Here is a 14,199-nt window from a genome sequence, read left to right on the forward strand (position 1 = left end):
TCCGTGCAGTTGTGACACTGCTGACGTGTACCTGTGAAATCATCATCGTTTGACTTATCACCTCATCTTGACCCAGGTGCCACGGTACCCGCCATGGGTACAACAGCCGCGCGTCCTTCCTCCCAACAACGCAACCAGACCCACCGACGCCGTCACCAACATCAGTCTCGTGTAGTTACATGCACGGTGTGTCATGCTGTCATGTTGTTTAGTTGTAAGCAGGGTGTCATACGATATTCAACAGCCAGGCAGGGTGTGTGTCATCAGTGTTTAGTCAGTTTTTAGTGTCATTAAGACATCACCACTTGTTGGGTAGCGTGTTGTACACACAGCCTGTCACACATGTCACACAAATGCAAGAGAAAACATCTGTGTGAAACAATGTCTGTTCTGTTACTGACTGTAGTGTTTGTTCTGTTACTGACTGTAATGTTTGTTCTGTTACTGACTGTAATGTATATTCAGTTACTGACTGTAATGTCTGTTCCGTTACTGACTGTAATGTTTGTTCTGCTACTGACTGTAATGTTTGTTCTGTTACTGACTGTAATGTCTGTTCCGTTACTGACTGTAATGTTTGTTCTGTTACTAACTGTAATGTCTATTGTGTTACTGACTGTAATGTCTGTTCTGTTACTGACTGTAATGTCTATTGTGTTACTGACTGTAATGTCTATTGTGTTACTAACTGTAATGTTTGTTCTGTTACTGACTGTAATGTCTATTCCGTTACTGACTGTAATGTCTATTCCGTTACTGACTGTAATGTCTATTCTGCTGCCTACACATATTCCCCAAGGAGGAAAGTCTGTTCTCAGATATTTGAGGTCAGAGGTCGGCTACACTGGTGACTCCAGTGCGGACAATGGCGGTGACCACGTGCAGAGCTTTCTCAAGAGGCCATGGCGTCTTGCATAGACACTCGCCGTGACTAGTCCTCGTCAGTGGAAGCAGTGGTTGTTAACAGGGCGATTATACCACCCAGTCCTCCAGCGCCATCTTCAGACTTGCGCACTGATCCCCCTTCTCCCTCCCTGCGCAGGATGACCGCTGGGTGGAGGGTTGTCCTCCCCACTGGGTGGCGACTACAGGCGGCCACTCGCAAGTCCCAGATGGAGGGCGCGTGCTGCGCTGCCCTTGGTGTTGCCGCCATCCACGCTGGTTCGGTTCTTGGATGACAAAAGGTTGTTGAATTATTCATGGGGAGGATTGCAAGGATTTATCGCATTGTCAGACTCTCATTTCCTTGCGCATGAATTCCAGCACGCGCGTGTCCTTGCCGGTGCTGGTCAAGCTGTCTCGCTGTGCCGCTGCCGGTCCTTGTCCACCCTCCTCCCTCGTCTCTCCATCCCTTGCACGTCCTTCTGTGGGGCGGGGGAGGTCTGTGCAGAAGACTCACGTGAGTCACGGTCACGTATCTGCGCCAGCCGCTGCCACTGACATGGCATGCCATGGTTGAAATGGTTGTCAGGACTTGACCAGGCGACACAGCTGACCACAGCTGACCACAGCTGACCTCTTGTCCTGATAGCTAATTGATCGCGTGGTCTGACCACCCCACCACCAACTCCCTCCACCCGTTCCATCGCTGTCTTCGTGTGCACACGTCATACGTTAAAAATAGAGAAATACAGGAGCCGCCTGATGCAACAGCCGCACACACGTCGCAAAGCGATTAGGGGGTGTGGAGAGAGGGGGGGGGGAGAGAGTAAGCGGGCAAAACAGAATGTTCACAACTTCGTCAAAATCTAAATCCAAGGAGAAAGTAACTTCAGTAAGTACTATTAGCACCAACAACTACACCTGCCGTCACAGCGGCTACATCAACCTAGCCACACCATCACCACCAACAGCTACAGCTGCCGTCACACTAGCCACACCATCACCACCAACAGCTACAGCTGCCACCACACTAGCCACACCATCACCACCAACAGCTGCCACCACACTAGCCACACCATCACCACCAACAGCTGCCACCACACTAGCACACCATCACCACCAACAGCTACAGCTGCCACCACACTAGCCACACTATCACCACCAACAGCTGCCACCACACTAGCCACACCATCACCACCAACAGCTGCCACCACACTAGCCACACTATCACCACCAACAGCTGCCACACACTAGCCACACCATCACCACCTACACCTGCCTTCACAGCCGGGTATATCAGGACCTCAGTAGCATTCGCTTCAGACCTTTGAGGTCTGCTTGAGGCGCAGGCAGAGGAAGAGCTCAGTTTGATGACAGCTGACAGTTGTGTCCACTACTGTATCAACATACATAATAATTAATAAACAATAATAAATAATACAATGAATGTGACAGCTTGCTCACCAAGCGCCATGAGGTTCTCCTGTTACTCAGTGAACTCAAAGCTGTGAACAGTGGGAGTCTAGTGGAGTGTTTCACGTGATGAGCTAATTAGTTACTGTGTAAGCTTGCAAGTTCCGCCTGCAGTGTCTGTATGCAGGTGTGTGCGTGTCACGTGATCGTCACGTAGGACGGTGGTGGGGAGGCATGGGATGTTGCAGCAAGATGAGGGCGGCGCGGCAGTCTGTTGTACCTTTTGCTTGGGACACGCGGCGCCGCGCGGCTGGTCCCTTCCTGCGGCATGGCGTCGCTGGTGGCCTGCTGGTGCATGCTGGGAGTGCGGCAAGTGCTGTGGCCACGTCCCGAGATGAGGCTGCTGCACGCGAGCCTGATGTGGACAAATCGCTTCCGTCCACTCGCAGCCACACCACCGCCTCTTGTTGTCGTCCACAACTTGGAGGGACCGGCGAGAAGCCCACACCCCGCAGTCTGGCTGCTCCCAGCAGCCCTTGGGACTGTGACGTGACGTGGCAGGTCCCCCTCCGCGTGCAGCAGTCGCTTCTCCACGACTTGCTTCACCTCTGCGCCCAGCGAGTCACGTGTGATGCACGTGACGACTGCAGCTCCAGGCCTGCGGACATCCTCATCACAGCCACACGCCGCGACTAGCCAGTCATCTGTCACAAGCACACAGGCTCAGGCTCCTTCGCTTACATCGGCGTCCTATGGCAACGCCCAATCAGCATCAAGCAGTTCTCTTCGTGCCGTGTGCAAATAGGGAAAATGATGTTGAGTGTTAGCGTGACTTAGCTTACATCTAGCAGCATACAGCGTGACGTAGCATGCATCTAGCATCATTGAGTGTGACGTAGCTAGCATCATTGAGTGTGACGTAGCTAACATCATTGAGTGTGATTAGCTTACATCTAGCATCATTGAGTGTGACGTAGCTAGCATCATTGAGTGTGACTTAGCTTTCATCTAGCATCATTGAGTGTGACGTAGCTAGCATCATTGAGTGTGACGTAGCTAGCATCACTGAGTGTGACTTAGCTTTCATCTAGCATCGTTGAGGTAACGTAGCTTACATCACTGAGTGTGACGTAGCTTACATCATTGAGTATGGGTTAGCTTACATCTTACATCATTGAGCGTGACGTCAAGCCAGGTGAGCAGCGGGAAGTACAGGTAAGTCCTCAAGCAGTCAGCCACAGGAAGGTAAACAATCAGCGACTACCAACCTCAGTCTACTCGCTTGTCGTTCAGTCGTTTCATCAAGACATCCAAGCAAAGAAGTTTATCACAACTGAAGCACTACATCGTTGAAGCGAGTGTTTGTTTACACAGCTCTGTGTGGATAAACAACAACATTGCAGAGGTCAGTACTACACATCACGGACCGCCACGTGGCAGAATATGGAGACCGTTAGTCAACGAAGACTTCCATCTCATCTCTCCAGTCAAATAGAAAAAAGGCAGAAAGCCACAGACAATGCATTAAACACACACACAAACACACATACAAACACAAACGCACACACAAACACACACACAAACACAAACGCACACAAAACACACACAAACACGCACACAAACACACACACATTTAGCCTGTTACACGAGGGATTATTCCAGACTCCTGTTAATGCTAGAAACCTCTGTTCCCCCCTGTGTGTAGTGTGTGTGTAGTGTGTGTGTAGTGTGTGTGGTGTGTGTAGTGTGTGTGGTGTGTGTAGTGTGTGGTGTGTGTAGTGTGTGTAGGGGGTGTAGTGTGTGTAGTGTGTGCAGTGTGTGTAGTGTGTGTGTGTGTGTAGTGTGTGTAGGTGTGTAGTGTGTGTAGTTGTGTGTAGTGTGTGTAGTGTGTGTAGTGTGTGTGTGTGTGTAGTGTGTGTAGGGGTGTAGTGTGTGTGTGTAGTGTGTGTAGTGTGTGTAGTGTGTGTAGTGTGTGTAGTGTGTGTAGTGTGTGTGTAGTGTGTGTAGTGTGTGTGTGGTGTGTGTGTGTGTGTGTGTAGTGGGTGTGTAGTGGGTGTAGGGGTGGGTGTGGCGATGCGTGGGAGGGGCGGTGGTAAGAGCTGCGGTGAAAGTGCTGATAGTGCTGTTTCTTACTTGTTTTATTTGTGATATTTCGGCAAGCACATGACGGGGGAAATGTGAAGACACCAGTCACAACATCAGTCTGCACATTTCTCTGTGTCTGCCAGCATTTGCTCCTGTCATAAAAATATTGACTGCGCGACAAGTTTGTGGATATTTATTGACAGATATCTTGCAGCAATCTTCTCTCCATCCCCCGTTACTTCGGCGTCCATGTTTGATGCTGTAACATCTTCCCACCTGTCCTTAGTCTGGCAGAGATGTTACAGCTGACTGTGTTGTGGTCGTCACACTCACTGACTGTCACAGTCACACCCACGTGTGATGTTGTGTGATGCTGGCAGTGAGCTGATTGAAGTCTGCAGAAGCGTGGAAGCCACTGAGCACTGCTCTCCGCTGCCTGCTGTCAGCACCACCTGTCTCGCTGCTAACCCCACTTTGGGGCATTACCATCGGTACAGCAGATGATGTTACTTTTTCTCCTGCACATTTTTTAAAAGTGTCGTCGGTTTGTAACTCGAGGATCGTTTCCACCCATCTCTTTGCCTCCACAGCTGAGTGTAGCAAGCAGCCCGCAGCTTCCGTTTCAACCACCGACGAGTGTGTACTGTGCGTGCGCTAAGTCACTTACAAAAAACTTCATGGACACTTCTACTCCCCTTACATCAGCTCACAGGTAATGGACACTTCTCCTTCCCCTTACATCAGCTCACAGGTAATGGACACTTCTCCTCCTCCTTACATCAGCTCACAGGTAATGGACACTTCTTCCTCCTTACATCAGCTCACAGGTAATGGACACTTCTCCTCCCCTTACATCAGCTCACAGGTAATGGACACTTCTCCTCCTCCTTACATCAGCTCACAGGTAATGGACACTTCTCCTCCTCCTTACATCAGCTCACAGGTAATGGACACTTCTACTCCCCTTACATCAGCTCACAGGTAATGGACACTTCTCCTCTCCTTACATCAGCTCACAGGTAATGGACACTTCTCCTCCTCCTTACATCAGCTCACAGGTAATGGACACTTCTACTCCCCTTACATCAGCTCACAGGTAATGGACACTTCTCCTTCCCCTTATCCCACAGCATTAATGAGCGATAATTTCCTTCCTTCTTCCACGTTTCCTCTCCTCTTCTTCTTTTTCGTTTTAATAATAAGAATGTGAACTTATACCACGCAGCACTACAATCAAGATAGATGGCGCTCTGTGCGCTGACCAGTCATGCTAAATGACAGATAGCAGCCAGTGGACAGTGAGGTACTATAGAGACACTGAACAGCATCAAGGTGAGGTACACGATAACAGTGGACAGTGAGGTACTATAGACACACCTAACAACATCAAGGTGAGGTACACGATAACAGTGGACAGGGAGGTACTATAGACACACTGAACAACATCAAGATGAGGTACACGATAACAGTGGACAGTGAGGTACTATAGACACACTGAACAACATCAAGATGAGGTAGTATATTGACATGTATCAACTCTATTATCATTCACTAACTCTACTACATTGACATTAATATTCTACCATATTAACGTGTACTAACTCTACTATTTTGAGATTAGTAACTCTACTGTGTTCTAGGGTATTCTAATATATGGAATTGTATATATTGAATGATTGTACTATACTAAACTATACTAACTCTTGTATATAATAGTGTACTAACTGCTATACCGTATCTTGTACTAACTTGACTGTGTTACGTGTACTAACTCCACTGTACTACCAATACTAAGTGTACTATAATGTACTAACTTCACTGTACTACCAATACTAAGTGTATTATAATGTACTAACTTCACTGTACTACCAATACTAAGTGTACTATACTGTACTAACTTCACTGTACTACCAATACTAAGTGTACTGCATTATCCTGTACTAACTTCACTGTACTACCAATACTAAGTGTACTATACTGTACTAACTTCACTGTACTACCAATACTAAGTGTACTGCATTCTCCTGTACTAACTTCACTGTACTACCAATACTAAGTGTACTATACTGTACTAACTCCACCATGTTGACCTGTAGTGTCTGTACTATTAATAACTCCAGTGTAGTCTCGGATAGTGTATTCTGCTGTCTCCTCTTTCTCTTCCTTTCAAACATGGTCATAGTCATCATCATCTTTTTTCTTCCATTTCTGCTGGTCTCGTGTCATCTATCATGTTGGCATGTGCAAACTGGCCTGGTGTCGGTGCTCACTGCCGGTGATGAGCTCACCCTGCGCCGTGTACGACACTGACGGAGTGGTTGGCAAGGAGCAGGAGCTGTCTGGATGCTGAGGCACTGGCTGGCAAGAAGTTTACACTGGCGGGGTGGCTGGCAAGAGTTTATATTGATAGGCTAGCTGCCAAGAGCTGCATATTGGCGAATAGCTGGCAAACGCTGGTAATTATGGGATGGAGACCAACGCAAGAAAGAGGAGAGTAAAAACGAAGGTGCCAACGGTTATTAGTCAAGAAGCCAGAAACCGTCGGCGCCTCACGAGCAGGGACATGAAGTCGTCTCAGACCAAGGTTCGAAGCCACAATTGATTTGCAGCAGACGGGAGCAGCGTTCAGTCAAGTGAAGTCCAGCTGACAGCAACACTTCTCTCCACTACTCCACAATCAGCTGATGCAGCCCCAGGTCAGCTTTTCTTCTTGCGTGCACGTGAGGCTTGCAGACTGACGGCGGACTTGCGACAGGCAACACAGGCCACCGAGATGCTATGCTACCACGGGATCATTCATCTCTCACACAAAGACCACATTATCAATGACGAAACAAGAGAATAAAGTAAGCAGTGGTAAACACATACAACACACATTAACCCTCACACAGGTAAACACATGCAGCACACATTAACCCTGACACAGGTAAACACATACAACACACATTAACCCTGACACAGGTAAACACATACAACACACATTAACCCTGACACAGGTAAACACATACAACACACATTAACCCTCACACAGGTAAACACATACAACACACCACAAGCCCAATGCATAAAACAAATGACAGCAGAAGTACAGCAGTGTCCTCCTCTTCCCTCTACAAGCTACGGCCACCGTCAAGAGACTAAACAGGTCACACGGGCAAAGCTCAAGACCATGCACGCTCTCCTGACTATCCTGCTGTCAACAGCACAGGGAGGTAGATACACACACAGATGGGCAGACAACCTCCAAGGGTGACTGGCACTCAGCAGATCCCATTCCTATCCCACAGAGATCCCACAGAGATCCCAGAAAGATATGGCGAGAGCTGAGGGCGACACACATCATCATCCTTACAGTCGCACATTCTAGAATATGTGGCAGCATGTATGTGAGTCTTACCAACAATTTTTATTATGATAATAATGATGAGGATGATGTAATTGCTCTCACGAATGTGGATGGAGCAGCCATTGCCGTGCCACTAATAACTCCATCCTTGTGAAGCAGATGCACAGCTGCGCATACACAACTATCCTTTCACTCGGGCATCATGCTTGTAGATGCACTATGCATACATGTCTGCACGTCAACACACACACAATTAACGGACCTTAGAGCTGGTGAACCACCCACCAGCAGCTGGCACCGGCCCAGCAGCCCACACGGACGTCGACGCATGCGTGACCTCGCTGTCCGGACCCTCGCTGCTGCTGAAGCTGAGGTCGCGAGCCGCGATGCACGAGCAGTCGGATCGCCTTTCACACAAAAACCTTGACCATAACTTGGAGAGGGTGATGGCGAGTGAGGACTGGAGATGCCCCACGGACACGGCTGTGTGTGACAGACCGGCTGGTGATGCAGCAGCGGACGGCGACTGCCGCCCAGACAAGGGATGCAGCAGTGGGACATCATGCATATTCATGAGCGCGCGCTGCCGTGTCAAGTCCCAGTCAATCCAAACAACTGCTTTCCATAAGTGTGCAACATGTCCATTTTTATGGGCTAACAGCTGATGAGTGCACAGCAGGAGAAATACAGATGTGAAGGAGGCGAGCACAACGTGGGGAAGACAACATGACTGTCAGTGACATGGCAGTCGATGAACAAAAGGCAAACAAGGAGCGAGACCGAGTGGCAAGTGCTGCCCTTTACGACCACCACTGGCTGGACTCCCTCCTCGCTCTGAAGTCTCTCTCACACACACACGTGTGGCAATCGCACACACCCACACACGTGTGGCAATCACACACACACACACACACGTGTGGCAATCACACACACACGTGTGGTAATCACACACCCACACACGTGTGGCAATCACACACACCCACACACGTGTGGTAATCACACACACCCACACACGTGTGGCAATCACACACACACACACATGTGGCAATCACACACACCCACACACGTGTGGCAATCACACACACACACACACGTGTGGTAATCACACACACATGTGGCAATCACACACACCCACACACGTGTGGCAATCACACACACCCACACACGTGTGGCAATCACACACACCCACACACGTGTGGTAATCACACACACCCAGGCCAATCCATGGATACAAACATTTGTGGATCATTCTTCTTGCCTTCAGGTGCAGATAACAAAAGACCTGATGCAGGGCAGGTAGTCTCTTCGTCTCAGGTCCCTCGCCACATCCCCCCATACACCCACCCACACACACACCTATACCCCCCCCCCCACACACACACACCTACCCACACCCCTCACCCACCCACACACAGATCCCCCCCCCCCCGTGTCTCCTGACCATCTTCGTCACGGCCACCGATGGCTCCGGCCTGACCCTTGACACGGTGACGGCACTTAGCGACTTCCGCCTGTAGTGCGCCTGCGCGCTTCTTGAATCCTTGGTCCGTGGCTACTGCAGTTGGGTAGATGGCTGACAGACACACGGACTACAAGTCTGTGACACAGTGAGTGTAGCTGACAGACTGACACACGGACTACGTGTCTGTGACACAGTGAGTGTAGCTGACAGACTGACTGACACACGGACTACAAGTCTGTGACACAGTGAGTGTAGCTGACAGACTGACACACGGACTACGTGTCTGTGACACAGTGAGTGTAGCTGACAGACTGACTGACACACGGACTACAAGTCTGTGACACAGTGAGTGTAGCTGACAGACAGACTGACACACGGACTACGTGTCTGTGACACAGTGAGTGTAGCTGACAGACTGACACACGGACTACGTGTCTGTGACACAGTGAGTGTAGCTGACAGACTGACTGACACACGGACTACGTGTCTGTGACACAGTGAGTGTAGCTGACAGACAGACTGACACACGGACTACGTGTCTGTGACACAGTGAGTGTAGCTGACAGACTGACTGACACACGGACTACGTGTCTGTGACACAGTGAGTGTAGCTGACAGACTGACTGACACACGGACTACAAGTCTGTGACACAGTGAGTGTAGCTGACAGACTGACACACGGACTACGTGTCTGTGCACAGTGAGTGTAGCTGACAGACTGACTGACACACGGACTACGTGTCTGTGACACAGTGAGTGTAGCTGACAGACTGACACACGGACTACGTGTCTGTGACACAGTGAGTGTAGCTGACAGACTGACTGACACACGGACTACAAGTCTGTGACACAGTGAGTGTAGCTGACAGACTGACTGACACACGGACTACATGTCTGTGACACAGTGAGTGTAGCTGACAGACTGACTGACACACGGACTACAAGTCTGTGACACAGTGAGTGTAGCTGACAGACTGACTGACACACGGACTACGTGTCTGTGGCACAGTGAGTGTAGCTGACAGACTGACACACGGACTACGTGTCTGTGGCACAGTGAGTGTAGCTGACAGACTGACACACGGACTACGTGTCTGTGGCACAGTGAGTGTAGCTGACAGACTGACTGACACACGGACTACAAGTCTGTGGCACAGTCTACGAAGTCTCCACCTTCATCCACTAATTCTTTCTTGCCTTCCTCGCTGTCCTCTGTTGGCAGTCATGACACCAGTGTTTGTCACAACATCGTATGTTGACGGCAGTGGCGGTGGGGGGCAGTAAGTTAACACTAGTGTCACATGCACAAATTTGTTTGTTGTTTTCGTAAGAAGCGTGTCAGCTGACGAGGCCATCAAAACAGAGCATCCCGTTACTAATCACAGTCCAGTGTTTTGTGCGTGAGACGGAGACGGAATACTTGCCCCCGACAGCCAGCACGCCCTCCACCCCACCCCATCCCACCGGGGGGCAGACGACCTGTCCGGCCCCTGGTGGAGGGCGGAGCCACTGGCGGCATCACAGCCTCGGGAATGATGGGGGTTCCCCCTACATCAGGAACACAGCTTTCTCCCCAACCGTCTGAGCAGACGAGAACTTGTATACTAAAGACTTGGTCGCCTAGGGAAGTGATGTCCACACGCGACAACAGCCCTGACGGCGGTGGTGTCGTGGTGGTTGTGTCACGTGGTGAAGTCCCGGGTGGATAACGTGTAGCGGGTGGTGCTGGGTGCACTCGCCGTAGCAGGTGTGGACTGGTTATTTGTGCGGGACACACTAACCTTCTGTGGTACAGCTCCATATGCTCTCGGGCTTTCCTTGAAACTTCAATTGTGTGGAATCGTATCTCCCCCCCGACTGCAACCTGTAACTTGTATTTTATCTTCTACTACCAACAGATATTTCGTGTGGCGTGACGATTATAGACAATACGCACGCTCCAAAATGTTTTAAAATATACATAATTAAGATAATGTAGCTGGTCTAGTCAAACAGTACATCCAACTAAGATCGTGATCCTCGGACGACGATGGATAGTTCCTCCACGGTTTAACGGCGGCGCCATGCAACCTTCCGTCACCAGGATCGGATCCTCCTCTCTCTCGCTGTTTACTCCTCCTTGCTTCCTTGAACACAACGCTCACTCTCAGTACGTTTGTTCGCCTGTAAACCCTTTCAACCATTACACACTCCGCTTCCATTTCCCCCCCCCTCCAAAAAACAATGAGCATCACAAGGGTCGAGTTGCGGACTTGTGGTGCAGGCACGGGTCCACCCCTGGCACGCTCTTTAGATGATGTGTGCCACTCCACACGCTGTGTGTCGTTGGACTTGTCGTCCGCCGGCAGGACACAAGCTGTGGAACCAGATCCGTAACCGTCAACTGTTTTCTTGACTCTTGTAACACTCAGGGCATGCAAGACAAGAGTGCAAGAGAACGAGTGGATGAGTGTACCCTAATTATAACAATAACTCCTAGACACCCATTATACTTTTAGGACCAATGTTCTTTGCATCTTAATTGACATATGGGGGAGTGGGGGAAGAGTTGTTAAAAAGCAGGAACACATGGGTAAAATTAGTAACCAGACGAGAAGCCCATTGACAGGTCGCTGTTTCTTGTTATGGAAAGAACTCACGTGACCCTGTGTGTCGCGTCCTCCACAAACCTACAACCCAGAATGTCCAATTGTTGACATGGAAATTGAAAATTAAGCCTAACAAAGCATCACTGAACATTATTGTCTCATTCCTCGGACACTGCTAACACGTGTTCTCAATTACCAGAGCATAAGGAATTCTAATGTAAGTGGCTCGATCATTTCATCACTGTGAACACAGATACTAGATACAAGCGTTGATAAAGCTGTACTGTTCACTGTACTGTTCACTGGGTATCCGCAGAATAACTCCCCCCTCCAAAAAAGTTTATGAAATAATTTAAAGATTTACAAAACGTCCTAATTATATTAACAGTTATTACTTTTTACTGGAGTGTAACAAAATTCTGTTTGAAGTGAGACACAAGTATAGCTTTGTAAACTTGGGTTGATATATATGAGACTTTATAGAGACGACCACAGTTACCATGTTAATAAAAACTCGTGACTATTTTTTTTAAGGACTAGCGAGTTAGTGCATGCTGTTTCCGACCAAGATCAGTTTAAAATAAGTTGACATGTCAGACATGGTTGTTTGCACACGTTAGTATCGCCGATACTTCCACTCATTTCATGCTTTGCGGCAGTACTGTCTCCTCCATAACATCGCGGAATAGGCGCAAATCCAGACTAATGTCCACTTTCATTGATGGACAATGAGATTAAGATCAGATATTAAAACAAACCGGTGGGGACCTCAGTTGTACGCAATGAGCAACATAAGACGCGGAGGGTGGTTGATAAACAGAAAGGTTGCTGACCTTCATGCCTATCGAACTCAGAGAGTTGCTGTAAACAACCAACTGTCTGATCCCCTTGGAGGTCAATTTGGTGTCCCTCAAGGGTCAGTATTAGGACCCCTGCTTTTCTCCATACACATAAACGATCTTCCTCTCCACATATCCCAATCTTGTGAAATGTTTGCAGACGACACCACAATACACGCACACCACCAACAGATTGAGCCACTCGCTTCCATCCTACAGCTGAGCGCTGATGAGCTTCAGGCTTGGACTGATTCCAACCACATGTCACTCAACCCCCCTGAAAACCGAAGTCATGCTTCTAACAACCAGACAGAAAAGACAAAACCTAGTCACCCCATTTCCTAATATCCAAATCGGCGCTCAGTCAATAACTGAAGTACAGGTCCACAAACTCATGGGTGTCACCATTGACAACAACTTATCGTGGTCCCAACACAACTCAACCACAAGTAAAAACATTTCCAAGAAAGTCTACCAGCTGTCAAGAATAAAACATTTCCTTGACACTCACACAAGAAAACTCTTCTATACCACCCACATCCAGTCAGTCATTGACTACGGCTCCACCCTCTGGGACTCCGCTAGTGGAACTTCCATGAAACCTTGAGCATGTGATCAGAGGCGAGCAATCAAAGCCGTCTGCTAAAACCGAAATTAGACCCGAATGACTTCACCTCTCTGGGCGTCCTTCCTCTAAAAAACAGACTTAAATTAACAAATGCATTTTCATGTATAAAATACTGACGGGTAAACTATTGCCAAGTCTCTCTCATCTTTTTCCTATAATAACTCTAGAACCTTACCAAAACTGAATATTCCCTTTCCTAGACTTGACCTCTTCAAATCAAGCCTGAAATTCTCAGGAAGCGTGCTTTGGAACAGCCTCCCTCTCCATCTCAAGCAACTGCACTCCCTGAACTGCTTTCAGCGCCATCTTTCTAAATACTTACAAGACATATAGATGAGGCCTCTAGAGATTCCTCCCAACTCCAGGTGACCTTGTAAATATATGCATATTTCTTCTTAACCATCACCTTGTACATACCCACCCTTCTTTATGTTTACTACAATTTTTTTATATATAATGCTTAATTACTTCATTTATGTAGTTAATTTCCTTCCCTGTAAAGGGCAAGGGCTAAATGGAAAAAAGTGCTCTGTTGCTTATTTTACCCTCGTAAATAAAGAATTGTCATTGTCAGGGTTAGGGTTATGACATAACCAATGTGAAACACTCATGCTTCCCGCATTTTTATATTTAAAGAAGGGACAAATTGTCTCAATATTTTTTCGCTTGTAAACCTTAAAAAGATCAGAAGTAATGACAGATTGTCTCAATGCATTTCGCTAACCAGGGAGAGATCAGAAGCAATGCGGGCTGGAAGTTCCTGACACCAAGTCTCCCCATAGCGGGGAAATAACCCACTTCAGCCTTTCAACAGTCTGAAGCATATGATGGCCTCCCTTGCCTGTAAGGAAGGTTTCAAGTGTTGACTCTGGCTGTGAAATGCACTCATTCCCTGTTTGTCCTTTGACCGCTTTGACTCGTGGATCCTGCACTTCAGCCCCTGAATTTATAAAGCA

Source organism: Pomacea canaliculata, linkage group LG3 (genome assembly GCF_003073045.1).
Source record: "Pomacea canaliculata isolate SZHN2017 linkage group LG3, ASM307304v1, whole genome shotgun sequence".
NCBI classification, from domain to species: domain Eukaryota; kingdom Metazoa; phylum Mollusca; class Gastropoda; order Architaenioglossa; family Ampullariidae; genus Pomacea; species Pomacea canaliculata.